The sequence below is a fragment of the Mauremys reevesii genome, linkage group 5 (genome assembly GCF_016161935.1).
Source record: "Mauremys reevesii isolate NIE-2019 linkage group 5, ASM1616193v1, whole genome shotgun sequence".
Classification (NCBI taxonomy): Eukaryota; Metazoa; Chordata; order Testudines; family Geoemydidae; genus Mauremys; species Mauremys reevesii.
The window spans coordinates 21,992,621-22,020,248 of NC_052627.1; the positions used below are offsets into that span (position 1 = coordinate 21,992,621).

The 27,628-nt window shown below is 44.8% G+C and overlaps 1 protein-coding gene across 4 annotated transcripts in view; it reads right to left on the reverse strand.

The window, feature by feature from the left end:
- GPRIN3 (GPRIN family member 3) overlaps nucleotides 1–27,628 on the reverse strand; it is a 67,615-nt gene that overhangs the window by 29,678 nt on the left and 10,309 nt on the right. For 2 of the 4 annotated variants that reach the window (XR_005599657.1, XM_039542094.1), the window contains exon 1: nucleotides 9,032–9,119. The exons of 1 other annotated variant lie outside the window; for it this stretch is intronic. The gene's annotated coding sequence lies outside the window, so the exon portion shown is untranslated. Of the gene's footprint in view, nucleotides 1–9,031; nucleotides 9,169–27,628 lie in introns of those variants that run through there. One more of the 4 variants, XM_039542095.1, reaches the window with a different exon arrangement.

The window sequence follows — 27,628 nt, forward strand, 5'->3', positions numbered from 1 at the left end:
CACTGCATTACTGCGGCTGGCTGTTAAAGTGCTCAGCCTCCCTCAGCTGCATAGCACCATATTGAGCTCTTCTAATAGCCCTTGTGTCTGGCCATTCAATCTCAGACAGCTGCTCCACCTCTGCCCTCCATCCCAGCAGCAACTTTTCCGCCTTTGCCTGCCATATCATGCAGGACACAGCAGGCAGCCATAACCATTCGGATGTTTTTCTCACAGAGATCCAATCTTGTGAGTAAACAACGCCAGCATCCCTTCAATCTACCAAAAGCACATTCAACTGTCGTTCTGCACCTACTGAACTGGTAGCTGAAAGTTTCCTGGGTGCTGCCAAGGTGGCCAGTGTATGGGTTCACGAGCCAGGGGAGAAATAGGTAGGCTGTCTCCCCTAGGATCACTATGGGCATTACAATATCACCAATGGTAATCTACCAGTTGGGAAAGAATGTCCCTGCTTGCAGCTTCCTGAACAGTCCTGTATTCTTAGAGAACAAGATTCATGCACCTTCCCTGACCAGCCATCAGTGGTGGCTGTGAAACATCCCCACTTTAATCCCACCAACACTTGTTTAACCATAGAAAAATAGCCCTTTCTGTTGATGTACTCTGGGCTAGTACCAAAATAGGGATATATGAGCCAAATATTGCCCCACCGCAACTTGTGAACCTCATTGCTGCAAATGCATCCACTATGTCCTGCATGTTACTGAGAGTCTCAGTCCTGTGTAGCAGAAGACAATTAATGGCCCTGCACACTTGCATGATGACTGCCTCTGCTGTGGATCTTCCAATTCCAAAATGTGTTGCCGCTGACCGGTAGCAATTTAGCATTGGAAGCTTCCATGGTGTGATCACCACTCACTTCTCCACTGTCACTGCCGCTCTCATTCTGGTGTCCCTGTTGGAAGGACTGGGGAGAGCTCAGCACACAGATCCTGGAATGTGGCCTTTTGCATCCAAAAGTTCTACAGCCACTGGTCGTCATCCCAAACCTGCATTACGAGACTATATCTCCAGTCAATGCTCATTTCTCAGGTCCAGAAGTGGAGCTCCACCATCTGCAGCTGCTCCATGATCTCCACCAACAACCCTGAATTGGTTTTTATCTATGTCCCCCAGCAATCTGTCCTCCATGAAATCGTCACGTTCTTCCCGCTGTTCTTCCTGTGGCTCTGCAAATACCGGAGAATTGTGCATCCTGTTTTTGCAACACTCATAACAATAGCACAGAACTGTGCGGGCTCTATTCTTCCATCAGAGATGGTGGACAGTGAGGAGGACCCCATAGGTTTGTGGGATTTTTTTTTTAAAAAGGTGTGGAAATTATGGGATAGGGAATGCATTACGGGATGGAGAAAGTTGCATGATGGGAACTTGACCCCTGACTCCCAGTCACTTCTGGGTGACTTGTTTCTTCCTCCTCATGCATTGCCCAAATTTCCCAAAAGACAGCGGATTGAACAATCGTGTGTTGCACACTGGGATACCTACCCATGGTGCATGGTACTGTGCATCAACACAAGCACTCATGCTGAGTATGTACAACGCCGGGGCAAGGAGCCAAATATGCATGCACATGAGTATCATAGTAACGGTGGCAGCTTTATGCGGACATAACTTGTGTCAAAGCAGTTCATTTTTTTATCCGAAGGAGTGCACATGCACTACAGTTTACAACCATTATCCTAATGCAGAAGAATTACCCCAAATGGTGTGCAGAGGAGAAGGATGCAGTCTAGTCAGCCATTACAATAATGGAGATTCACAAAAGTGTGCGATTAACTCAAGAAAGCAGATCTGTGATCACGATGTCCCCATATTTACCCTGGCCTGCTGGCTAGAAGAAACATCGCTAATGTTGAGAGGCTTGCAGCCCAAACTCTTAAAAACACCTTCCTTCTTCTTGCCTGCCACGTAGGAAGTTGTTTCCTGTTTCTTCACATTTTCATTCTGCTTTGCTGCTATCTGTCAGTGACAATGGACACAGTACAAAGTACAATATAATCTCAGTGAATTGCCTACTCCTCAACACCATGCCTGAAAACAAGAGAATAAAATACAGTAAGCTAAAGCCACTTGCCATCTGATGTATTGTCGCTCTGCAGGAAACCAAATGGTTGCAGCTCAGAAGCCTTCAGTGCTGGGAGATAAAAATCAAAGCAATTCGCTGGCATCCTTACACCCCTGGTAAACACTCTTTCGAGGGCACGGAGTCCAAAGTGTGCATCTCACTAAACATCAGGGCCAAACCTGCTCGCTTGAGTCACACCAGTTTACTATCCAACTGCAGGGAGAGTATTCACTTAAGGCAAGATCTGACCTGCATCTCTCAGCCTCTTTTCTCTCTCTTTACGTTGATAATATTTCCTTTATTTGCTCTGTTTAGAACATGTTGGGTTCAGTCCCATCAACATCTGCACGCAAGATATTTTTCTCTATCTTTTGCATTTCTGCCTATTTGAAAACTGACTGCACAGAGCATAAGAACTACGTACTATTGAGTATTATTATTTTTTATTATTACATCTGAAATGGAGCCACTAAGATGTCAGAGGCAAATGGAAGGTTCTAAACAAGATGAGAGAGTGTAAAGTTCTTCCTGTCTGTGAGGCCCCTACTGTGCCGGTGGAAATGATGTATGTCTGTTGCAATGATAAATGAATGCATAATAGTTACCAAGCTATACATTCACAAGAGCATCTTACACCCCAGAATGGCACCAAAGCACTTGGTTCTGAACCAAAGCCAATGGGAGTCTTTTCATTCATTCCAGTGGGCTTTGGGTCAGGGACTAACAATATACAATGTGGCAGAGCTCTGTCTGAGCCTGAAGGCAATAACGAATCTACCACTGACTCCCCAAAAGGGGACACTCTAGACAAATGCAGCCATGAAAATCCCTACCCTACCCTTGCATCTTGAATATCCACACAGAGCTGACAGGGTACTGGTTTCAAAGGTCTCCCCTGAAAGACCTTACATTGACTTTGTCTGCATGTCAGCCCTGAGAAAATAAGACTGATTGGATGAAACAAAGTGGTCAGATCCTTCTCTTAAACAAACAAAACAAACAACACGTGAATTGAATACTCGACCGGTAAAAGATGCTGGATTGACAGCCGTGGGGCAGCCCTTTAGTTATCCAGAGAACAATTACAATATAGGCAATGGCAATGAAACTTCCCCCATCCATGTGCCTCAATGCTTGGCTGATGGGGCCATCCAGAGGGACTAGAAAATAGTTCTCTCTCCATACACATTCAAATCCTTGGCCTCTCTGCTGACGAACACAGGTACTAATGATTGTGCCAGTCTGCGCTGTGAAAATATGTACACTTGCAACTGGGCCTACAATTCATTACATATACTCCATCCAAAAAGGCATCAGATGGTAATGAACTTCAATCACCACCTGTAATGGACTTGGACTCGTGACCTTGGTCTACAAGACTATATATCCCATTAACAACCTTCTGAACCATCCCCTCTCCTTCTGGTTACTTTCTTCTTCTAATTATCTTTTTATTTAAAATTAATGTGTTTATTTTTTTAGACTAAATTTTCCCCTATTTTTTCATCCTCAGTGAAGCGAGTATGATGATGGATGACCAGGTCATGTTTATTCACAGTTTATTCACTTGCGTATTAGATCAAAGCGATTGCAAATGTGTAAGTGTTTTGGATGCTTACCCGTCATAAAATTAATGGAAGGTTACTTGTATTGTTTTAGCTTATTTATTCCTGTCACAATGTGATAGCAAACATTTACATGGTAAATACCCTTGCAATTAAAATTACCTATCAAAGAAATCTTGTGAAATGCTAACGAAGGACTAAAGGACGTTAATGGAAAATGCTCATTTCACACCAAGTGGCCATTATGTATATGGTCACAGTTCAAAAGTCTAAGTGCCTTCCTCATGCATCATCATCAAAGGGAAAACCTATGTGGGTAGAGAGACTGTCACCTTATCTTCTGTGAGAAGAAGATATAAATATGGATTCAAAGACGGATCCTTAATCTCTGTAACAGGGCAGAATAACTGACTGAGAAGACAGAGATCCCCAGAGTTATTCTGGGTAGCCCTGAGAGACTTTTGGGAATCTGGCAGATTATTACATCTCTGCTACCATTTGATATTATAGACTGTAACTCATCTGTACATATATTTTACCTGCTTTAACCTCTCAACTCATTTTTTTTTTTAGCTATTAAATCTGTAGTTAGTTTACTATAGAACTGGCTGCCAGCGTTGTCTTTTGTGCAAGGCCTGGAGCACCAATTGATCCAGGGTAAGTGACTGGTCTCCTGGGAGTGGGAGAAACCTGATGTGGTATGATTTGGGGTTTAAGTGACCTTTTTATCATAAAGTTCAGTTTGTCTGGGTGACAAGATAGACTGGCGACTCTAAGGGGAATGCCCGTGACTCCATGGCAAGACTGGTATAGTGATCCAGGAGTTCACCTATGTTACTGGCTTGGTGAAATCTACTAACACAATATACCCTCAGATTGGGATGTCTGCCTGAGGTAAGCACTCGCAGTTGTGAGCCACTCCAGACAGCGTGACAGTGAGGGAAGGCAGTGAAATGCCTCTTGCTTTGTGCAACATGTGTCTTAAATCTACTTATCATCTAGGCTTGGATGATCATTACATTCTCTTTTATCACTTATCTGCTGATAAATTCTCAGAATAGCTACAGTTAGATAAATTCTTGAGCACTGGCTACGACTTGGGTATTCACCTCTGCACAGACACAAAGTGAAACCAGAAGTACCTCATTCACAGAGAAAACAAAAAAAATAGGCATGCCAAAAAATAAGTTACTTCACTAAAATCTCCTACCCTCCCTCCTTCCCCGGACTATTGCATCCCATAAAATTCTGCTGCAATGGAAAAGGAGACCCAATAAGCCTGACACTGCAATTGAAATATCTTTCTTTTTTTTCCATGCAAACAAATAATGACGATTGATTATTGTACCAGCCTTGGGCAGGATCCCCATCTGAAAAATACTCTCAAAAAAAGTATAAAATTTTTACAGTGTAAAATGGTAGGTATAAATTCTCTCTCTCTCAGTTCTGGAATTCATGCCAGATATATTTCTCTCTCTTTTTTTTCCCCTTCTCTTTTTAAATAGTGAATTAATTATGATAAGAGGTGAAGTACTGGACTCCAGTAATTATCCACCAATAGCACCAACAACCTAAGATTCCCCAACACTGGCCAAACAATGGGCCTCAATTCTAAACTGGTGTGACCACCCTTCAGGGAGCACCGAAAAGTATTTCCCCTGGTAAAATATCTTAAGGAATACAATTAGCATCAGTCGGGATGCTGGGTTATATGACGTGCGCTCCAGTCACCGATTTACTGCAGATGATTCAGTTACACTATTTGGCCACATTACCCTGGACTGCATTTCAAACTGGTGACCTACAGATGAAAAGCTGTACGCTGTCATCAGTCCACTGAGCCAGCCCCAAAACCAGCCCCTCTCCAGATATAGTCTCAAACTACCATGAAATTCTTTAGTCCTCTGAGGGCCAAATGAGCCCCAAAATGTCCCAAAAGTGAGACTAATATGCAGGGGCAGCTCTACACATTTCGCCGCCCCAAGCACGGCGGCATGCCGTGGGGGGCGCTCTGCTGCTCGCTGGTCCCGCGGCTCCGGTGGACCTCCCGCAGGCGTGCCTGCGGAGGGTCCGCTGGTTCCGCAGCTTTGGTGGAGCCGTGGGACCAGCAGACCCTGTGCAGGCATGCCGCCGAAGGCACCCTGCCTGCCGCCCTTCCGGTGACCGGCAAAGCGCCCCCTGCGGCATGCCGCCCCAAGCACGCACTTGGCGTGCTGGGGCCTGGAGCCGCCCCTGCTAATATGGCCTCAAAGTTGTATTTAGTTTGTCAGCTAACATCCAACGATTGCTTGTCAATCTATACTCCTCTCCCCCCCCCCGCTTTCAAGTAGTTTTAGCGATCTCCATTCAAACAGCTCTTCCATTTAGTCTGTAAATCTTAAGAGGGACCTGAGGTCATGCTGTATCTTGCTCGAGAACAGCTGCGAATTAAGCAAGGTTGTGTGAAATTTCTTTTCCTTGTTTCCAAGGCTGCTGGAATAGAACCTGGCAGAGAGTGAAAACAGACCACTCTCAGAGCTCAATTACTGGCCTCAGATGAAAAGCTGCAGACACACGGACAAATGCTCACCTGAGGCAGTGAGAAAAATATATGGCAACTTTACAGCCATTATGAACAGCCAAAGACTGTGATTTATTTTCAGAGAGTAACCTCCTTGCAGACTATCACCAAATGCTTCACACGTCCCTTGCCAGTTACTAGTCCCTCGTAACTAGATGCCATTGACCAGGAACCATCGCTGGCCTGGGGGAAGTGCTTGCTGCTACTGCGGCTCTATAACAGGTCCCAATGGTGGGGGGGGGCGGGCAAGAGGTAAGCAGGCAGCCCTGAGAATGGCCCTATTTATGCTGCTGCACAATACTATCCCCTCTTGGCTGCTGGATATAGGGAGGCCGGGGATCAAGAATGACAGTGTCACCGGACAGATGCCATCCAATGTTCACTAAACATCGGGTGTCATTACCCTGAGTTAGTGACCAGCCACATGTATTTTTGGTACAGACAATGTTTAGCTTTTACAAGATATGGACAGCCCAATGTTTGGGTTTGGTTTCTAAATGGCTCGATTGTACGTTCACAGGCAGCTGGCAGGGGACAGAAAGGAGACCAAGAATGGATGCAGGACGTGAGCAGACACAGGGGTAAGTGGCTCAGAAAGTTATGGCTCAGTAAGCCCAGGCTGGAGGCCTGGAAAAACTAGGAGAAACTTATTTGTATTGCTGTAACACCCAGCAGCCCCGGCCATGGATCAGACCCCTATTGTGCTAGGTGCTGTACAAACAGAACAAAAAGATGGTCCTGTCCCAAAGCGGTTAGTTGTCACTAAGCTCAAGAGCCTGATTTGCACTATCCCCAGGGTTCTTATCTACCCACTAATCAATCAAGATAATTACGCTAACCTGACTCAAGCTGGTCCCACAGAATCACTCTGCTCCCTGGTTTTCTAAAAATTGCAGACATCAGGCTTGGGCGGCTGTGGGAAAACTCCTAGATTTACTGTGCATTGAGTTACTGGGAAAACAAACGTCTCTGTGAATACAGACGGGGTATGGAGGTGGCTAGAAAGAGTCAGCTGTTTAGCTAACACAGCAGATGGACAGGAATATCCCATGGCACCATTTCAACCCTCTCACCCACTTCTCTTTCCCAGCAGAACATGTATCTGATTCTTTCCCCTGATAATTGTGGGGAATTTGCCCTCTAGTTTAAGGATAAGGTTGAGGCTGATAGAAATTCATTAGCCCTAATGTCTTCTCCGTGGGGACTAACAGCCAAGCAAGGCATCTAGCTAAGTTCCATGGTTATCCGATATTCATCCTATTTCAAAGTCAGAGCAGGAAACTTGTCCTGAAATGTTTGTTCTCTTGATCCCTGGAACACTATAATTCTCCAGTACTGGGCCAATGAACTCTGCCCCATTTATCACACATGTATATTTTGTACAAATTGTGAATGAACGTGTGGTTGGTAAGCAGGCAGGAGGGCAGCGTGAAAACCAAGACAGCTGAAAGAGAAAGAGGGAGCAAAGAGGAAGAAAGTAAACTCTCTCCTTTGGCATAAAAATGTGTTGGCCTTCTGGCCCTGGGCTTGAGTGTGCTTCCAGCACTGATTCCTTATCTGCCATTTACTCCACTTCCCTTGCCAGACTATTCCACAGCTTAACATATCTCAAGGCCAAGAGGCTATTCATGATGTTCAGTATAAATGGACAATTTTTTGTAGTTTCAGCCCATTATTTTTTAATTATCCCACCTTGTACCCTCCAGTCTTAGTTTTAACACCCTTCAAATATTTGCCACTGTCACACAGATAAGCTCTACATAGTTTGCTCTTCAAACCTTTCTAGCATTACTGAGTCCTTCTGAGCCCCATATCATTGTTGGTTTTTCCCTTCTCTGAACTCCCTCTAATCTATCAGTATCTGTCTGGTGATGTGCTACCAGAACTAAATGCAATAATCCAGATGCAGCTGTCCTCCAGCCGTATGGAAAGGGATTCTCTGTTCTGGGACGTGAAAGACAACAAGGAAAAGGAAGGAGATGTAACAGATAGAAGAGAAAAGCAGGAAGAAAGAAATGAAGGAAGAGGAATTCCATCTCTGCAAAACCCGCTCTCTTGTCAATCACAGACAGGAAATACTTTCTATTCAGGAGAAACTGATTAATTTGGCCTACAGCAGGAAAGTCAAATTGAAACAGGGAAGAATAAATAAATTTAAAAAAAATCACTGCTGATAAAGTATGTGGTGGACATGAAGATTGCCCGAAAGGTAAACAATAATGAGGACAGGGCAGTCATACAGACCTGTCTGGATCGCTTAAATAGGCTGGGCTCATTCAAACAAAATGCATTTTAATGACAGCCAAATACACATGTATACACTTAGAACCAGAGAATACAGGCCATACCTACATAATCCTGGAAAGCAGTGACTGAAAAAAGATTTAGGGCTCAGAGCAGATAGCTCAACACAGGCTCCCAGTCTGATGTTGCTGCGAAAAGAGCTAATGTGACGTATAAACAAGGGAGCAGCGAGGAGATTTCACCTGTGTACATGCCATTGGTGAGACTGATGCTGGAATACAATTATGGTGTCCAGATTTTTTAAAAGGACATGGAAAAAACTGAACAGGGTGTAGAAAAAAGTCTTGACAATTATTTGAGGGTTTGGGGGCGGGGGTGTCTTGTAGTGAGACACTTAGAGCTCAACCTGTTTAGTTTATCAAAGAGACGGTGACTTGACTTCAGCATATACATACCTTCACTGGGAGAAAATACCAGGTACTAGAGGGTTCTTTAATCTAAAGGAGAAATGTGTAATAAGAACCAGTGGCTGGAAGCTGAAGCACACGAATTCAAATTAGAAATATGCAAACATTAATAGTGAGGGTGACTAACCACTGGAACAAACTATCAAGAGAAGTGATGCATTCAAATCAAGACCGGATGTTTTTCTGGAAGACGTACTTCAGTCGAACACAAATCATGGGGCTCAGTAGGGGGAAACTGGTGAAATTCTATGGCTTGCGTATACAGGAGGCCAGACTAGATGATTGAATGGTCCCTCAGAATCTGTGAAGAGGGGGAACGAGAGAGAGAACAGTAGCAAATGAATGGGACATTAAAATGTTTTCCCATTTTTCAAAAGCAAACCCAAAGATCCCCACAAACCAGATATAGCCTCCATCAAACTGAGCTTATTCCCTAATCCCCCCCCCCTTGTTTTTTTCCAGGTCCTCCTTGATAGACTTGCCAGAGTAGAGTGAGCCGGGAGCGGGGGGAAGGACTTTTCACTGACTGGTTTTAGTTCAAGATGTGGCCAGGAGAAGCTCATTCAATAACTAGTCAGAAAAAAAAAATCCAGTGAGGTGTCAGGAAAAACTGCTCCCTACAGCCAAATCAAGAGTGAGAAGAGGGCTAAAACCCCACTCAACTTTCCTTCTCCAGGCCTTTTTCCTCTCTGGTGCCGTCTACGCTTCGTGAGATGATGTTGCGACAAACCATTGTTTGAAATACTTTGAGCCTGGAATGTCCATGCAACACACTGAATCCATACACAACTGCCAGGCTTTACAAACACTGGCCGTATCATTTTGTTGCAAAACATGGGATGAAGTCTTTAGTGCAGGTTCCACAAAACCAGTGCCGTCTACGATGTTTTCTCTGCACTGTGGACAGAAGACAAAAGCAACATAGCTACACTTATTCAACTGGTCCTCAACTCCATCCCATAATATACTGCTTTGCATTTGGAAGGTCTAAAAAATTTCATTCAATGATAATGGGATGGGTTCTTCAGGACACCCAGAACACACTGATACAACCAAATCTCTTAGATGTGAGCATCCCAAAATGGTTCTAACAAAATCAGCATTTGGGCATGAACTCATTAAGGCCCTGATCCTGCAAGCTGTTCTGGGTCCTTATGCCCTTGCGGAGCCCCACTGAAGTCAATGAAGTCTACCCCTGTGGAGTGAGTTGCAGGATCAGGGCATAAATTGTTGTCAAGTGTAATGGGATGTCTACCCAACACAGGTCGCAGAGGGTGGGCCGGGACTGGGTAGAAACAAAGCCCAGCTGGGGGAGAGCAGGTTTGTCTCCATGAAGAGCTGGGTGAGTCTGGTTGGGGAGAAGACTTAGAGGAGAGAAGGTCGGAAGTGCCCATGTATGCACATGCTCTCTCGCTCTCTCTCTCTCTCTCTCTCACCGCCTGAAAAGAAGGCTGAGAGGAAGAAAGACTAGACAGACTTTTCCAGAGGCGAGGTGGAAGCCTGACTAAGATGGGGACACTGATGAGCTGGAGCCTGCCAAAAACTGAGTAAGGGAAGGAGTGTGCCAGCCCCTGGACTGGGGGACAGAGGTATGCTCTGCCGAGGACTGCCCGCTGAGCCCAGGTGAAAGGTTTGCTTTGTATATATTTTTGGTGGACTTTGGAGCTCAGGGAGAGGCTGGACTCTGAAGTGGTCAGTCAGGGGGCCAGGAAACCCCTGCACCAGAGTAGGCAAAAAGTGTTACACCACCACATCCAGCCAGGAGGGGGTGTTTGGGGGGGCAGCGACTTGTCCGCACAAAGACAAATGATACAACAAGCAATGTCCCTACTACTGTTCACTACTCTTCAGTGTTCACCTCAAATTTAGGCCTTGCTACTGCACTATCTGCAGATATATGGAGATATCTATGTCTCCCTATAAATTCCAGGAACCCTTTTAGGATCATCTGGCTATACAATAGAGGATAGGGATTTAAAATGACATCCTACACACTAGATACAGTGTGGAGTCCAGCCATCCCAACAAATCATCTCTACCTCATCTGCCCTCCCTTCATTCTGAATCAGCTACCTACATACAGCCGACTGCCAGGACAATGCTGGTTGATGTCATGCGTCAGGACTGTAGGAACTGAACCTGCAGTGCTTTGAATACATATGTTAATATTTCTACCTCTAAATCTAAGTTAACAGGGCAAATTTAACTATGAGCTAGTGCAACACCATTGATTTAAGTCAGATTGCACCCTTTTATACCGGGTCAAACGTCACCCACTGAATTTATGCTAGGCAGTGTCTTGCTTGCTAGTTACTGTTCTCAGCATAACCTGCTTTAAAATAATTGGGGTTGCCTTGGTTGCCAGCTAATTGAACTCCTGTGGTCAAATAACTTGTGACTAGAGGCTAGTCTGATTGTTAAACAAAGCTTAGACCACTCACGCTGACCACAACTAAGTTTAAACACAGTTACAGGAAATGTAGGGTAAAACGTTAAGTAGGTGATATTCACTACTCATTAGAAGGTGGCAGATTGTCTTAGTGGGGAGCACATGATAACTGGGTTATCCTGTCATATGAGTCCAGGATGCAGTTAATTATTAAAGGTAACTGACTGTTATATGCTTGATTGTTAAAAATACGATGAGAAATGCAATATAAAATAATTGAATTGGCATTGCCTTGCTTGTTAGCTACTTAAAAATATTACCTCTGTCCCCCTTTCAGCATTTTTTTCTCCTGGGCAATTCTGATGTGGGGCTACAGTAGAAATGGTTTGGATTCTTTCCTTTCGTCTGCCTATTTGGGTTGGCTCCCAACAGCAACTTTTGCTCCCATTCTCACAAGCCTGATGTTATGGATCTTGCAGATACCCACAAACACACTGTGTACAGGAACCCTGCTGAGGAAACCTTGCGTGCTAAATCAAGGCATCCAGTATATTTGTCTTGTTCTTGGGGACAAAGTGGGCGTGTACTTAATGGCCATTTCTTTGGCAAGGTGGCCTTCCTGCCTTGTCCAGCTAGGAAGAGTATAGTTCTACAATGAACCAATTTATAATAAAAAATACATTTTCCAGAGGATATTCCCCAGAGCCCACTTGAGTGAGATGCATATTACTCAGCAATTTCCCAGTATCATGCCGATGTGTATTTCTGATATTACCAGCCATGGCTCCTTTTGGAAGTAAATTCCAAACAGACAATTTTACACAGGAATTTTCCAAGGGAAGGCTTCCCAGGCCTCTTATTTTATGGCCTGGTTGTACAATTTGACATTCCGATCACTATGGATGGTGCAAAACTGTATCACCACAATAGCTGGGATTGTGTCTCACCTCCTCCTTGTCCCTTTTAGAGTGATTTGCATCCATGGTGGGGATGGAGGGTTGGGGGAAGAGGAGGGAACTGTTCCTATCCTTTCCAGAGCTGAGACTATTATTGTCAGATCTTCGTGTCTGGGATACTCAAGGAGGAGAGGGAGAAGACTGCTTGTGCCCTCCCTTTCTTGGGCATCTGCGCAAGGCCAGACGCAATCTGGCCCTTACTGCTTAATTCCTGTGTGGAAAAGGGCATGGATGGCTAAACCAATCAGATCAATCCCACCGAACCCCCTATTTATGAAACCTTTCCATGATCACCCCCAATCCAACTTGTCCAACTCTCCTGCAGACTAAGGACCGTTTTGTTCTAAGGCCCAACGGAGTAACCTCACTGCCTAGAGATGAATGAGCCAGCATGGCTGAAACTAAAGGCTGAATTTCGTCCTAAAAACCTTCTGTGCACAGAACAGGTGCAATAGGAGGAGTGCAAATGCCTAAAAACTATCTCGCCAACGGGCCTCAATTCTGACCTGGAGCGTTCAGCTTCAGAGGATGGGACTCTTTCTGCACATTCAATCCTTGGCTGAAATTGCTGATAACAAGAGTGACAGCTGTGGGAGGCAGCATATTTCCTGCTCTGCCATTGACTTCTTTGGTGACCTCAGGAAAGTCACAATCTCTCTGTGCCTTGATTTCATGATCTGTAGATTAGAAGTGCTAATTCTTCATAGATTCCAAGGCCAGAAGGGACCATTGTGATCATCTAGTCTGACCTGTATAACACAGAGCACAGAACTTCCCCAAAATAATTCCTAGAGCACGTTCTTTAGAAAATATCCAATCTTGATTTAAAAACGGTCAGAGATGGAGAATCCATCACGATTGATAGTAAATTGTTCCAATGGTTAATCACTCTCACCATTAAATATTTACGCCATATTTCCAGTCTGAACTTGTCTAGTTTCTGCTTCCAGCCATTTAATCATGTGTTATCTTTTTCTGCTAGACTGAAGAGCCCATTATTAAATATTTGGTCCCCAGATACTTACAGACTATAATCAAGTCACCCCTTAACCTGCTCTTTGTTAAGCCAAATAGATTGAGCTCCTGAAGTTTATCACTATAAAGCAGGTTTTCTAATCCTTCAGTCACGGTCATGGCTCTTCTCTGAAGCTTCTCCTATTTACAAACATCCTTCTTGAATTGTGGGCATCAGAACTGGAAATGGTATTCCAGCAGCAGTTGCAGTGCACCAGCCCCAGATATAGAGGTAAAATAAGCTCTCTGCTCATACTAGAGATTACCCTGTTTATGCATTCCAGGATCGTATTAACTTTTTTTAGTCATAGTTTCACGCTGGGAGCTTGTGTGCAGCTGATTTTCTACCCCTGACCTCTCAGTATCTTTTTCAGTCACTGCTTCCCAGATTAGAGTGCCTCATCCTGTAAGTATGGCCTACGTTCTTTGTTCTTGGATGTATACATTTACCTATATTAAAAAAAACACAGTGTTTGCTTGTGGCCAGTTTACCAAGCAACCCAAATCACTCTGTTATCAGTGATCTGGCATCTTCATTATTTACCACTACCCCAATTTGTGTCTCATCTGCAAACTTTATCAGTGGTAATTTTACATCTACGTCATTGATAAAAAACTGAACTAGCGTAGGGCCAAGAATTGATCCCTGCAGGAACCCACAGGAAACAGACCTGCTCAATGACGATTCCCTCGATTACATTTACTTTGAGACCAATTAGTTAGCCAGTTTTTAATCCATTTAATGAGTGCCATATTAATTTTATAATATTCTAAGTTTTTAATCAAAATGTTGCATGATATCAAATCAAATGCTTTACAGAAGTGTAGGAATATTACGTCAACACCATTATCTTTATCAACCAAATTTATAATCTCAACGACAAAAGATATCATGTTAGTTTGACAGGATCTATTTTTCATAATCCCATGTTGATTTGCATTAATTACATTACCCTCCTGTAATTCTTTATTACTTGAGTCCCAGATCAGCAGCTCCATTATCTTGCCCAGAATCAATGTCAGGGTGACAGGCCTATAATTACCTGGGTCATCCTGTTTAAGATCTTTAAAAACTGGCATAATTTTAGCTTTCTTCCAGTCTTCTGGAACAAGAGTTATTGAAAAAAAAATCAACATTAACAGTTCAGGGAGCTCCTCAGCCAGCTCTTTTAAAACTCTTGGATGCAAGTTATCTGGACCTGCTGATTTGAAAATGTATAACTTTCATAGTTTCTGTTTAAAATCTTCCAGAGACACTAATGGAATGGAAAGAGTGTTTTCACCATATGATACTGTTTTGATGGGGGGTGGGGGGAGATGAAATAGTAATAGTCATTGAACACATCTGCATTTTCTGCATTATTATTGATAACTCTAATATTTTCATGTAGTAACGGTCCATTCCTGAAAATGGTCCAATACCACTATTATAACTTTTTTTTTTTTTTTAATCCTCAGGAACTAGATCAGGGGTTCTCTGACTTTTGTATTGGTGACTCCTTTCACAAACTAAACCTCTGAGGGCGACCCCCCCTTATATATTAAAAACACCTTTTTATATATTTAACACCATTATAAATGCTGGAGGTGAAGCAGGGTTTGGGGTGGAGGCTGACAGCTCACAACCCCCCACATAATAACCTTGTGACCCCCTGAGGGGTCCCGACCCTCAGTTTGAGAATCCCTGAACTAGATGGAAATCAGCAACTCATTTTACTGTGTAGTGAAACTGATTGACCATGATTACTCAGGGGAGCTTTAAAAATGGTGGCAGTAGGGGGTTAAGCTTGGATGAAAATGTGGGTTTCTCATAATCCTGTGCTGAATTTAATCCCATTCACTAATTATCAACCCTGCAGCATGGATTAGCATTTTGTTTTAACAATACTGAGATGCCTCAGCATGACAGAGTGTTATAAAACTAAACTACTGTTGTAAGATACTAGATTTCCAGGGTGGTATAATTCTGTCATCATGTTTCCATACAATTTTGCTCAGTGTATCCTCCTCCTGATAAATGTTTTATCACACTTGTTCTGCCTCCTCCAGTGCCATCCTGCATATACTTATGTTTTATCATTTTCCTAATGACTAATCTTTGAGGCTGAGCCTATCAACCATGACATTTCTTGTGAAACTGGTGCTTAAAAGTGACAAAATTGACAGTAATGAGAGTGGCCTTTGGAGAGACTAAGGTTAAGATGTTAAATACTAAGGGCCAGTTTCCCCCCCCAAACTGTGTAGATTCAGAGCCAGATCCTCAATTTTGCCAGTACGGTTTCTAGCACAGCTGGGAAGGGAGAACTCATTTACACTAATCTTTAAGCCCTTGACATTCTGACAGCAGGATTGGCTATGGTCCAATTTGTCCCCAGTACAACTTAGAGTAGCTCTGAAGGCTGCTCTAAAATTGTGGTCAGATACAATGCTCCCCCTCACACCCCACAAGGAGCTGTTCTGACAGTCAGGGATTACCAGGCTGCAGCAGCACCTCAACTACACCATTGTTCCCTTCGTCACATGCCCTTACACTAGTGGAGTCGCCACATAGCCAGGTACATCGGATTTTCAGGAGGATGTAGCCCTCTGGTTCTTATATTCACACTAAGGGGTGGGTGGGTGTGTGAAAAAATTTCATTCATCTAACTCCACCCTCTATTGTCTGACTTAAATAACTAACTTTAAATATAGGTCTCTGGAGTAGGATCAGTCAGATATCGGATACTGTACACCTGTCTCTTGCAAGGGAATGGACTCATTGATTTTAAACAGGTCTTCCTTTATCTGCAACGTCTATAATCATACCAAGCAATATTTTAGTATCCATTCCAACAGCTCTTATAATGGTGGTTTCTCCTTCATACCAGAACATTCCTTAATTCGTGCCAAATTGCTGCTAGGTTGTATTATAATATAACTCGGCAAAATCTGCCAATAAATACAGGAGTACCCAATAACATGTAAAGACTGAACAATTACTGTGTGAAGACTGTTTTCCTCTCATATTGACCTGAGTGAGGTTTCCTACACCTAATGTAATTCTATTAAAGCAGACACAAAAGTTATAGGGGTGCTATAACTTGGATTTGGAAGCTACTGTTTGTTCATAAGAATAACCCCAAACAGAAGTTTTTGCCTTCTTAGGAAAAATATTCAGGTTCCGGATCCTCAGCTGGTATAAACCAGTGTAGCAGCATAAACCTGCTTTTGGAAACATACCATGGGCCAGATCTTGCAGCCCTAAAGCAGAAAGGCTCTATTATAGGCTTATTTGAAAAGCTACTGCTTTCTGGACTAGATCACTCTGGTTTGAATCTGGCAGAGTAAGTGTAAAGTGGGTGTAACACACAAGTCTTCTGAGTTGGGAGTGTTTTATAATCACTTTATGAAGGTGTAAATGACCACACAAGATGAAAAAAGCACAGGGAAATCAGGCTCAGTGAGTTTAGTCAAGGCTTTAATTGGTTAATTCTTGCTCCATTGTTCAAATGCCAGACGTAACATTTCCCTAACCCCACAAAACTACAGTTTGGCTCTATCTTGCTCTGACGTAAATTAGCCCCTTCTGGCTGGAACACCCCTCATCCCTTCCTGCAGGCGTTCATATATTGGATTGTGAAGTCAGATCAGGCAGTCTGGGTCTAAACAATACTTTCACAAAGCTTTTTTTTCCTCCTCTCCTCACCTCCAAGTGAAATTTGGTCTCAATTCCCCTCTCACTTAACGTTTTTTTACATGTTATCTTCAATGTAGCTATTCCTGAAGTACACAGGTATCAGAGAACAGTCAGACCCTTTGAGTATCCCCTTCACAGGAAATGCTATTATAATCCTTCACTTGGTTTCTATGTCTCTGTTGGCTTCTGATAGACAACCAGTAACCTCAGGGAGCAGCTGATCACTGGGCTTTGTTGCTGTGTTTCCAAACCTACTAGATTAAACGGAATTTACTGCAACTAGCTGCAAATTTCCAACTAGAATCTTCGCTGGGGACTTGTCTTCTCACTTCTTGCAGCTCAGGGAGAAGACACACTGGGTTGATCTCTTACACCACAGAACTCCAGAATGGAGCCGGACTTTCAGCCAACACATCACCCATCTGCATCTAAGAGGGATTATTAATGCCACACTAGCCCCGGAGGAGTTAACGTAGGCAAGAGAGGCCAATTAGCTGTAGGTTGTACCCAGAGGAGAGCCAAGATGCAGTGAGGCTTAATTGGGGATGAAACTCACCTGGGCAGAAACAGGCAGGGCTTCTTTAAAGCCAAGGAGCTGGCAGCGGGGAGGGAGGACTGCAGTGAGGAAGCCTGTGGTCACAGTCCCTCATACAAGGGGGCGGGGGAAGTAGGGAGCAGTCCAGGGAAGGAGCAGTAAGGGCCAGGGGAATTAAGACCTGAACTTCTGTTTTGAACCTGGTGTAGAGTGCAGACCCAGGTTCCTCTACAAGCCACTGCGGGAGTGGTGGCATTCTAGAGGCAGCCTATCTGGGGACTGCTGAGGATAACACCTTGGAAGGGGGGCGGGGGATGGGACTTCAGTGTGACTTGGCCATAAGGCTAAGCCACGAAGAGGAATGTGCTGGAGCTCCAGGGGCACGAGAGAGGCCTTAGAGTAGTGGTCTCCAACCTGTTTAAGCACAGGATCACTTTTTGAATTTAAGTGCAACCCAGGAACTACCCTGCCCCTTCCCCGAGGCCCCACTCCACTCACTCCATTCCGCCCGCCCCCATTACTCACTCCTCCCCCCCCGCCACACTCACTTTCACTGGGCTGGGGCAGGGGGTTGTAGTAAGGGAAGGGGTGCAGGCTCTGAGCTGGGGCTGAGGGGGTTGAGCTCTGGGAGGGAGCTCTGGGCTGGGGCAGGAGCTATGGGGTGCTGGCTCCAGGAGGGGGCTGAGGGTGCAGGCTCCCGCCAGGCAGCACTAACCTTGGATAGCAGCGCAGCAGGGCGAAGGCAGGTTCCCTGCCTGCCCCAGCCCCACACTGCTCCCAGAAGCTGCCGGCATGTCCATGTGACACGGCTCCTGGTGTGTTGGGGGGCAGCATATGGCTTTGCATGCTGCCTATTCCTGCAGGCACCGCCTCGGCAGCTCCCATTGGCCATAGTTCCCCATTCCCAGCCAATGGGAGCTGCGGAGGTGGCGTTTGCAGGCAGAAGCGGCACACGGAGACCCCCTAGCCACCCTCCCATCACAGGGATGTGCCAGCCACTCTTGAGAGCAGCGCAGGGCCAGGGCAGGCAGGGAGCCTGCCTTAGCCCCACTGCGACACCGGACTTTTGGTGGACGGAGATTGTGATCGACTGGCAGAGGCTCCATGATTGACCAGTCGATCGCCATGTACCGGTTGGTGACCACGGTCGTAGAGCAAGTGAGTGGGACAACAGGCTGAGCCACCCCAGGAAGGGGTGCCAGCCTATTTGGTGAACTAATTCCCAGATGGACCACTAGGAGGCACCAGAGAGTCAGAAGCGAGCAGCTTCCCCATTACACATTCCGAGAAAGGACTTAAAAAATACAATTCCTTGCCAATACGATCAAACAAAACCTACAGGGTCTGATAGCCTGTGAGCAACTCCTACTAAAATTAATTATATGTAATGTATTCTTGTAGCTTCTCCATTTTTTAACTGCTTCACTGCTCTTTCTGTTTCATCTTCTGAGGGTAATTCAGTGATGACATCCATTTTACCTTGCAAGGTGCCCTGTTCATTTCACGTGTCTAGAATACTTGCATCTGGAAGAACGGAAGGATTCAGTAAATTGCCAAGATGATCCTTCCATACTTCCAGCACTTCTTGTCATTTGTTGTCAGTTCGTTTGTTGCCTCTCTCACCAGTTGCTTCGCTGGCCTGATTGGGTTTCCATACAACTTAATCTTTTCGTATATCATTTTCATATGGTTGGTCTTTAACTGAATCGTCATGTTTCCCATTAGTTCATGATCATTACCACATTCAGCATTTCTATAGACTCTAAAAGCTAGTGGGACAAGTGCTCTCAAAGCATTGAAAGAATGGGAGCAAGAAGAGGTAGCAGATGACTGGCTAATGGCTATAGCTGTACCAATCCTGAAGAAAGGAGAGTCTCCTGATATGAATAATTATAAAAATAAGTTTATCACCAGTGGAAAAAATTATGATGAAAGTACTGCAATTTGTCAACAGATTAAGGCCAGTTTTAGAGGAAGTAGTGGGCAAGAAACCGTGGCTTCAGACCAGGCTGAAGTTGCATAGGGTGATCTAGAGTGAAGCTCTCTAGCTTGTGCTGATGACCTCATACAATTTACAGACATCTGAATTATGCCCCGTCTACACTGGCAAGTTTGTGCGCAGTAAAGCAGCTCTGAGCGCTGTAACTCCCGAGGGGTACACACTGCCAAGCCACCTAGTGCGCAGAAACTGCGCAGCTACAGCACTCTTAAAAAAAACACCCCGACAAGAGGTGTAGAGCTTTCTGTGCCGGGGCTACAGCGCCGCCGCAGGTTCCTCAGCAGAGCTGCTTTGTTTCTTGCCCCATTAACGGTAACTTTCCTGCGCCACTGCGCCATCACGGGAGAGTGGGAGGGACCAGTGCTGCACACAGGCTAGCTGCATAGGGGCCAGACCCTCCTTGATTCCCTGCTCACCCTCTCAGATAGCTTCCATAATGATCCCCTTCTGTGGAAAGTGTGGGGACAGGAATGATTATCAGGCCCACCCTGCAGTGCTGGCTCTCCCCAAGAGCCACGTGCCCAGTGTACAGAGTCCAGGAACAGCGATTTACCCTGCCCCTTCGGCTACTCAAACATTATGGAGTGTACAGCACGCAGCTATAAGCATAGGAATATTGTCATCGGCCATGTCCAGCTTCCCATACAGGCCTCGCCAGCAGGCTTTTACACAGACAAATGCACACTCCACAGTCATTCTGCGCTTGCTCAGCCTGTTATTGAACTGCTCCTTGCTGCTGTCAAGCTGTCCCGTGTATGGCTTCATGAGCCACCACATTAAGGGTAGGCAGGGTCTCCCAGGATCACAATGGGCATTTCGACTTCCCTATGGTGATCTGCTGGTCCAGGAAGAAAGTCCCTGCTTCCAGCTTCTTGAACAGGCAAGTGTTCCGAAAGATGCGTGCATCATGCACCTTTCCGGGCCAGACTGCGTTAATATCTGTGAAACGCCGTGATGCATTGCTTCGCATCCCAGTAATCCCTGGTGCCACAAGCACCTAGAGAACCATTGAGAGATACCCCTTGCGATTAATTAACTCGGTGGCTAGGTTGTCTGGTGCTAGAATTGGCATGTGTTTGCCATCTATCGCCCCTCCACAGTTAGGAAAGCCCATCTGTGCAAAGCCATCCACAATCTCACGCACGTTGCCCAGAGTAATGATCTTTCAGAGCAGGATGCAATTAATGGCCCTGAACACTTCCATCAACATGACTCCAGTGGTCGACTTTCCTACTCTGACTTGGTTAGCGACCGATCAGTAGCAGTCTGGAGTAGCCAGCTTCCACAGTGCAATCGCCACGTGCTTCTCCAGTGACAGGGCAGCTCTCATTCTCGTGTCCTTGCACCGCAGGACTGGGGCGAGCTCACCACATAGTCCTGTGAATGTGGCTTTCCTCATGTGAAAGTTCTGCAGCCGCTGCTCATCATCCCAGACATGCATCATGATGTGATCCCACCACTCAGTGCTTGTTTCTCGATCCCAAAAGCGGCGTTCCACTGTGGTCAGCACCTCCGTGAATGCCACAACCAGTGTCGTGTCATAACTACTACGCATGGCGAGATCAATGTCGCGCTCCTCTTGCCTTTGTAGTTTAAGGAATAACTCCACTGCCACTCGTGATGTGTTGGTCAGCACGAGCAGCATTCTGGTTAACAGCTTGGAATCCATTCCTGCAGCCAGAAAGAGGCAGGGCAGGATGCGCAGTACACAAACCACTGAAAGATGGCACCAAATGCGGACGGAAGCACAGGGATTACTGGGATGCGAAGCAATGCATCACAGGGCATAGGTACAGGGCCCAGGATGCCCCGCGACCCCTTCCGCTTTCCCACAAGTCTTAGCGGCAGAAGAGGAAGAGATGCTCTGTGGGATAGCTGCCCAGAGTGCACCGCTCCAAACAGCGCCACAAGTGTGTGCATGCTATTGCGCAGGCAGCTGTCAGTGTGAACACACAACAGCGGTTTTCCTTCGGCACTGTAACTGCTGGCGCTGTAACTTTGAAAGTGTAGACGTGCTCTTGATGATACTCTTAGTTACCTTAGATAACTGGTTAGGCCACTTGGGCTTAAAATAAATGCCAAGAAGATTAAGTGTTTGCTTTTTGGAAAAGGAACTATAGATCAACTTTTGAAATGCAGCAGCTAAGTGGTACAACAAGGAAAAATCTTGGGCATACCGAGAAAGCTTGATCAGTGCTGATGGTTATATCGACGATGAGTTACAAGAAGATATGCTTTAGCTACACGTGCTGCACAGAAGTCCATGAAATTATGGGCAGATACAAACATTAAATTTGGTACCCATGTGAAAACTTATCAAACCAGCGTACTAACAGTATTACTCTATGGTTTGGAACCAACCGAGTTAAATGAAACAGACATCGGAAGGCTTGGGGCAGTAGGAATGAATTCTTTGGAAGATGGCAGGTGTAAAGTGGAATGATTTTTAAGACAAAATACGTTAGGAGAGTAGGATGTGAAATCAGGGTATGGGACTGGCTGCAAATGAAAAGATTATGGTGATGGGGACACCGCAGAAGACAAACGGATGATAGGATCCAAAAAAGGAACTCTAACCAGTCTGTCAGAACTAGAAACTATATGGTGGGATGTCATCTGCAGGTATATAACCAGCCGGGTTTAACGGAGGAACAAGCCATGGACAGGAATAAAGGATGATGCTGTACTACTCTCTGTCTCTCTAAAGCTCCTCTGGGATGAGAAGAAGGTGAAGTAAGTAACATGGATCAGAAGCAAGATAATTCACAGGGCCAGATCCCCAGCCCTGCTAAATCCCCTTTGTGTTGCTCTAACAGAGCTGTCCTACCTGTGCAACAGAAGATTTCCTCCCCCTCTACCCTAATCTCAGTCCACCCCAGGGTTCTTTTTTGTATCCTCTGGCTGTTCAGGGTTAGTTATTTTTATGGGCCTCTAAGGGTATATCAGATTCTAGCAAGAAAACAAGGTCTCTACCCCACGGCATTTGAAGGGCCCACTCCTGCAAACACATTCATGTGAGCAACCCTTACTTGTGCAAGTTCTCCCACTAAGTCTTACCCTGGTGAGCACGAATTCATAGGGCCAGGACTCAATCCTGATAAATATGATACAAATCAAATAACGAGGGTGAATAATGGGTGGAGACAGAACCTGATCTCTAGTTCATGTGTGAATGTTAAGTGCAAGTAGTGGGTTTTAAGGGGGAACTGCAGGAAAACTTGTAGGCCAAGGGCGGCAAGAGGCCCAGTCATAGTTCCAAATGCCTGCCTCTTCCATTGACCATGGGTGCGCAGCACCTCTGAACCTCAGGCCACTTACTTAGGTGTCTAAATATAAATGTAGTTGCCTAATTTTAGGCACACAAAGTTGAAGACTCTGACTGTATTTTCTCTGCCTTGTTTTCCTTACAGGGGGTAGTTGTGAGAGTTCAGGTTTGTAAAATGCTCTGAACTGTATTACAAATCCCATTGAGGTCAATGGGAATCTTTCCATTGACTTCAACGGATGCTAGATCAGGCCCTACAAATGTTTGCTATCATAATTTGAGAGGAAGCTATTTTCTTTTACAACCCCCTTTACGGTTAGTCATCTTCTCTAGCGGTACCAGTTTACCACATGCAGTCCACAGGCAGCAGTTAGTATTAGTGTTCCCTACCCAAACCAGCAGTCCTTTTGCAAAAAGGAAAGCTTTTAGCAGCAAAACTGACTGCGTAACACCTTGCACAGGTTGTTTGTTTTATTTTTTTGGCTTCTCTTTGTTTGCTGTCACATTCACGTCACTGGAAATGATGAACCAAAAGATCTTCGTCACCAGAAAGCAATCTGGGATTCCGATCACGCTAACTAATATTTGTCTGTCATGTTCTCTTAAGATACCCACCCCCCCTCCACATACATATAAAACCAGCCTATTTGTTTTCTGGATCACAATAACAGCTAATGTTATAGCATGACCTTGATGCCTTGCCAAGAGATGGCTGTGACATTTATTAACGTGGGTCAGTTATAGCAGGATATAATTTAATTCATATCAATATATATTCAAGTGGAAGTTAATCACTTTCACAGAGAATTAAATTCCAGGAAATTCCTACTCCCTTTAGCAGAGAGAAGACCTGCTCCCTTAGTGCTGAATGCTTTATAGGTGCTTTTTGCCTGTCATATGCTCAGGGTTTGGGGTTTTTTCCTGACCGTAAGGATGGAGTACTGCTTATCTCAGCCTTCATTTCAAGCAGGTCACTATAAACTATATGCTTCTCTCTCTCCCCCTACCTTTGAAAGAACAGCTACATCACTGTAGCTAACAATAATCCTGAAATGTGTCTCTTCCAGCCTTTCCACTAGACAGACTTCTACTCCTTTAGAAATGCAAGCCTTCCCACGGTAGATTACATACACAGAGACTTCATTCTTCACTACCTATTTGGAGAACTCTAATAATAAACCCGCTCTGATTTATAGGATGACACACACACAAAAAGGATCAATATGGTGTGTAATAGTGTTAATAGCCAGTGATCTATGGGCATAGTTCATTAGAAATTTGTTCTCTGTAGCTACTGACTGCTCTGCAGGCTTCTGCTGCTTGGCCACGCTGGCTGCCAAATCATGATGCATGAGTTCCACATCACTGACCTCGCAGACAATTTATAAAAAGAAATTAAATATATTGGGGCAGATTGGCCTGAATTAATTTACTTTGAAAGATCACTGCTAGCAGGCAAGTAGGCATTCAAAAAACAAAAACCCAACTCTAAACCCCAGGCACTTAAAAGGCGCATGTCATCTGTTAACTAGCAGGTTAGAAGGGGGCTCTGCACCAGAACTGGATGGTGTGTTGTAGTGCAAGAGTTGGACTGAAACGCGAGATCTGGATCTATATTCCTGGCTCTCCAGTACCCTTCTTACATGAACTTGATTTTCTCTCTCTCCTGCCTCAGTTCTAATACTTCTTTACTTCCACCTTCTGTCTTGTCTACATAGGCCCCAATCCTGCCAGCAGTTGTGTCCATGTGCACCCCTGTGTCTAAGTGCAGTCAGTTACATGACTGAAGCCACAGATTTGGGGAAATCTCACCCAAAAAAACCCAACACCTTGTTAAACTCTGAGACCGGAACTGTACATACAGACAGCAACAAACAACTATCTATCTATGTACAATTCCTAGCGCAGTGGGGCCCTATCGTGATTGAAGCCTCTAGGTGCTATCATAGATCATCACAATTTGTAGTGTCTTCTTAGCTAGGAAGTTAGATCATAATATTACAAAGCTTTTGGGTTGAAGCAGATCTACTGAGGAAGCTGAGCTGGAACCCTCCTTCCAGGATAGCACAATTGGCAGAGGGTATTGTGAGCTGGGTTTTGTCTCTCTTAAGCATCCCTCACTGGCACCACTAGGAGCAGGATAGTAGTTGAGATGGACCCACTTGTTTCATCCACCATGAGTAACTCTGTGCTAATGGTCTCATTTACCTGGGGCTGAGGAAGCTGTTCAATTAGATGTTCATAAAATACCATCCTGTCAGGCTTTCCACAACTCAGACCTGAGCAATAGTTAAAAATATCCCACGTTTCTCTCAGCTCAACATGTCAGCCAGGTCGAGAGGCAAAACACAGTGGAAAAGCTGCCAATCTTTTCTGATTAGTTCCAACTGTTAAAACACTGCAGGAAACTGCTCTCTCATTACCTACATAAACTTTCTGAATAAAGCAGTGATAAAATAGATACAAATCACAGGACTATGTGGCACTTTATTGCAGTAAACTTCAGTTGGTGAACACTAGTACCAGTAAGTAATGGTGTTACTATGCATAAAATCAGTCAATCTTTGAATCTATAATGGGTTCTATTTTGTCAAATGCACCAAGTCTCCAATGCCACCCTTTCAGCCTGTGTTGATTAGCTCTGCTATACAAGATAATTAATCCCTTATAGGATAGGATGAGTGGAAGTGGAAAAAGAGAACCAAGTTTCAAGAGGGACTCAGACAGGTTAGGAACCAGATTCTGAAGAATTAAAGGGTGGGGCTGGCTGTTCTGAGAAACAAACAGAGCATGTAAAACAGGGGTTTCTCAAACTTTTGTACTGGTGACCCCTTTCACACAGCAAGCCTGAGTGCGACCCCCCCCCATAAATATAAAAAAGTGTATTTAATTTAACACTATTTTTAAGGCTGAAGGCGAAGCGGGGTTTGAGGTGGAGGCTGACAGCTCGCGACCCCTCATGTAATAACCTCATGACCTCCTGAGGGGTCCCGACCCCCAGTTTGAGAACCTCTGAAATGACCTATTTTATAAAGCTCTGTTTCTGACAGCTCTGCATGCTTGCTCTCCACTTAGTGCTAATTAAATAATTAGCTCTTTTAAAAATTGTGATGACATGAGGTGGTTAAAAGAAGACAGAGCAGGGGCCAGGGTTTCTGCGGTAAGTGTAGGCTAAGTATCGATGCTGGCAAACCTTTTACCAAACATGCTGAACAGACCAGTGCCTGGGGATGTGGAGAGAATGAGGAAAAAATACTAGGAAGGAGACACTGAAATAAACAGAAAGCCATGGCAGGATTCCAATCACCTGAATTTTTTAATGTCACTTAAGGGAAACCCTTTTTGTTTGTTTTGTGTCTGACACTCAGGAATCTAGGCCTGAACCAAAGGGAAAAAGTACACTTGGAAAAATCTGTTTCCCCTTGAAAGGAGTATGCTATAGAGCACGGCAACAAGAAAGGAGGGGTGGGATCTCTCACTAAGAGGGAACCTCTCCGCTGTCACTTTTGACTTATACAAGATTTGAAACCTGGTCTCTGGGATAAAAGGCTAGTCCATTGACCAAACTGCACCACCTCCTCTTTAGACACCCAATTCAATTCCAGTCTAAAATTATCCTTCGCTTCTACCAGAGCAGCCATATCATCCTCCCTCCCCCTTACTCCCTTTTTTTAAGCTTCTATCCTTCATCTTCAAGACAGTGCTGCCACTGCCAAAGTTTTCTTCCTCATGCCCCCCTCAATCCTCTCTCCTTAGAGCTCCCTAGGTCTCCTCCTATCGAAAAACAATTATTGTCCTAGAATACCAGGGTTGGAAGGGACCTCAGGAGGTCATCTAGTCCAACCCCCTGCTCAAAGCAGGACCAATCCCCAGACAGATTTTTGCCCCAAATCCCTAAATGGCCCTCTCAAGGATTGAACTCACAACCCCGGGTTTAGCAGGCCAATGCTCAAACCACTGAGTCATCCCTCTCCCCCATACATTCTTACACCCAACCATCTTGTGTCTTATAATCTTGGTATCCACATGCCTTTATCCAGTAGGTACCCTCTGAACACAGCCACCTCCACTTATAACAGCACAGCCAAATGGTATTTATGAAAATAAAACCACCACCCATGTGTGTTCTTTGCCAACTATTCCAACCAGCAACTTGCTAGGTTGCAAACTACTTTGTGCTCCTTAGAGCTTCAACTGAGGCTATGTCTTATGTCTACACTATTGTGGTAAGTCGACCTACGCTATGCTAAGTTAACAACATAGCTGGAGTCAACGTACCTTAGGTCGAGTTACCATGGGGTCTAATCTGTGGGGAGTCAATGGGAGAAAATCTCCCATCAACTTATCTTACTCTTCTCGTTGGGGGTAGAGTACAGGAGTCGACTGGCGAGAGATCTGCAGTCAATTTGGCGGGTCTTTAATAGACCCGCTAAGTCAACAGCCGGTGGATCGATCTCGGAGCGTTGATCCCTACTGTAGTGTAGGCCTGCACTGAGTCCTTCAACACGGAAGCAAGGACAGAGCTACAGCAGAACCTCAGGGTTACAAACACCTCGGGAATGGAGGTTGTTCATAGCTCTGAAATGTCAGTAACTCTGAACAAAACGTTAGGGTTGTTCTTTCAAAAGTTTACAACTGAACATTGACTTAATACAGCTTTAAAACTTTAAAAGCATATTCCTTCTGCTTAGTAACTACCATTAATTTGAATGAAACAAACACAAACAGTTTCATTATTTTGTCAGATCTTTCCCTTTATTTTTAGCAGTTTATGTTTACCACACTACTGTACTGTATTTGCTCTTTTTAGGGGAGGGGAGGAAGGAAGGGGGCGTGGGTGTCTGCTGCTGCCTGGCTGCGTACTTCTGGTTCCAAATGAGTTGTATGGTT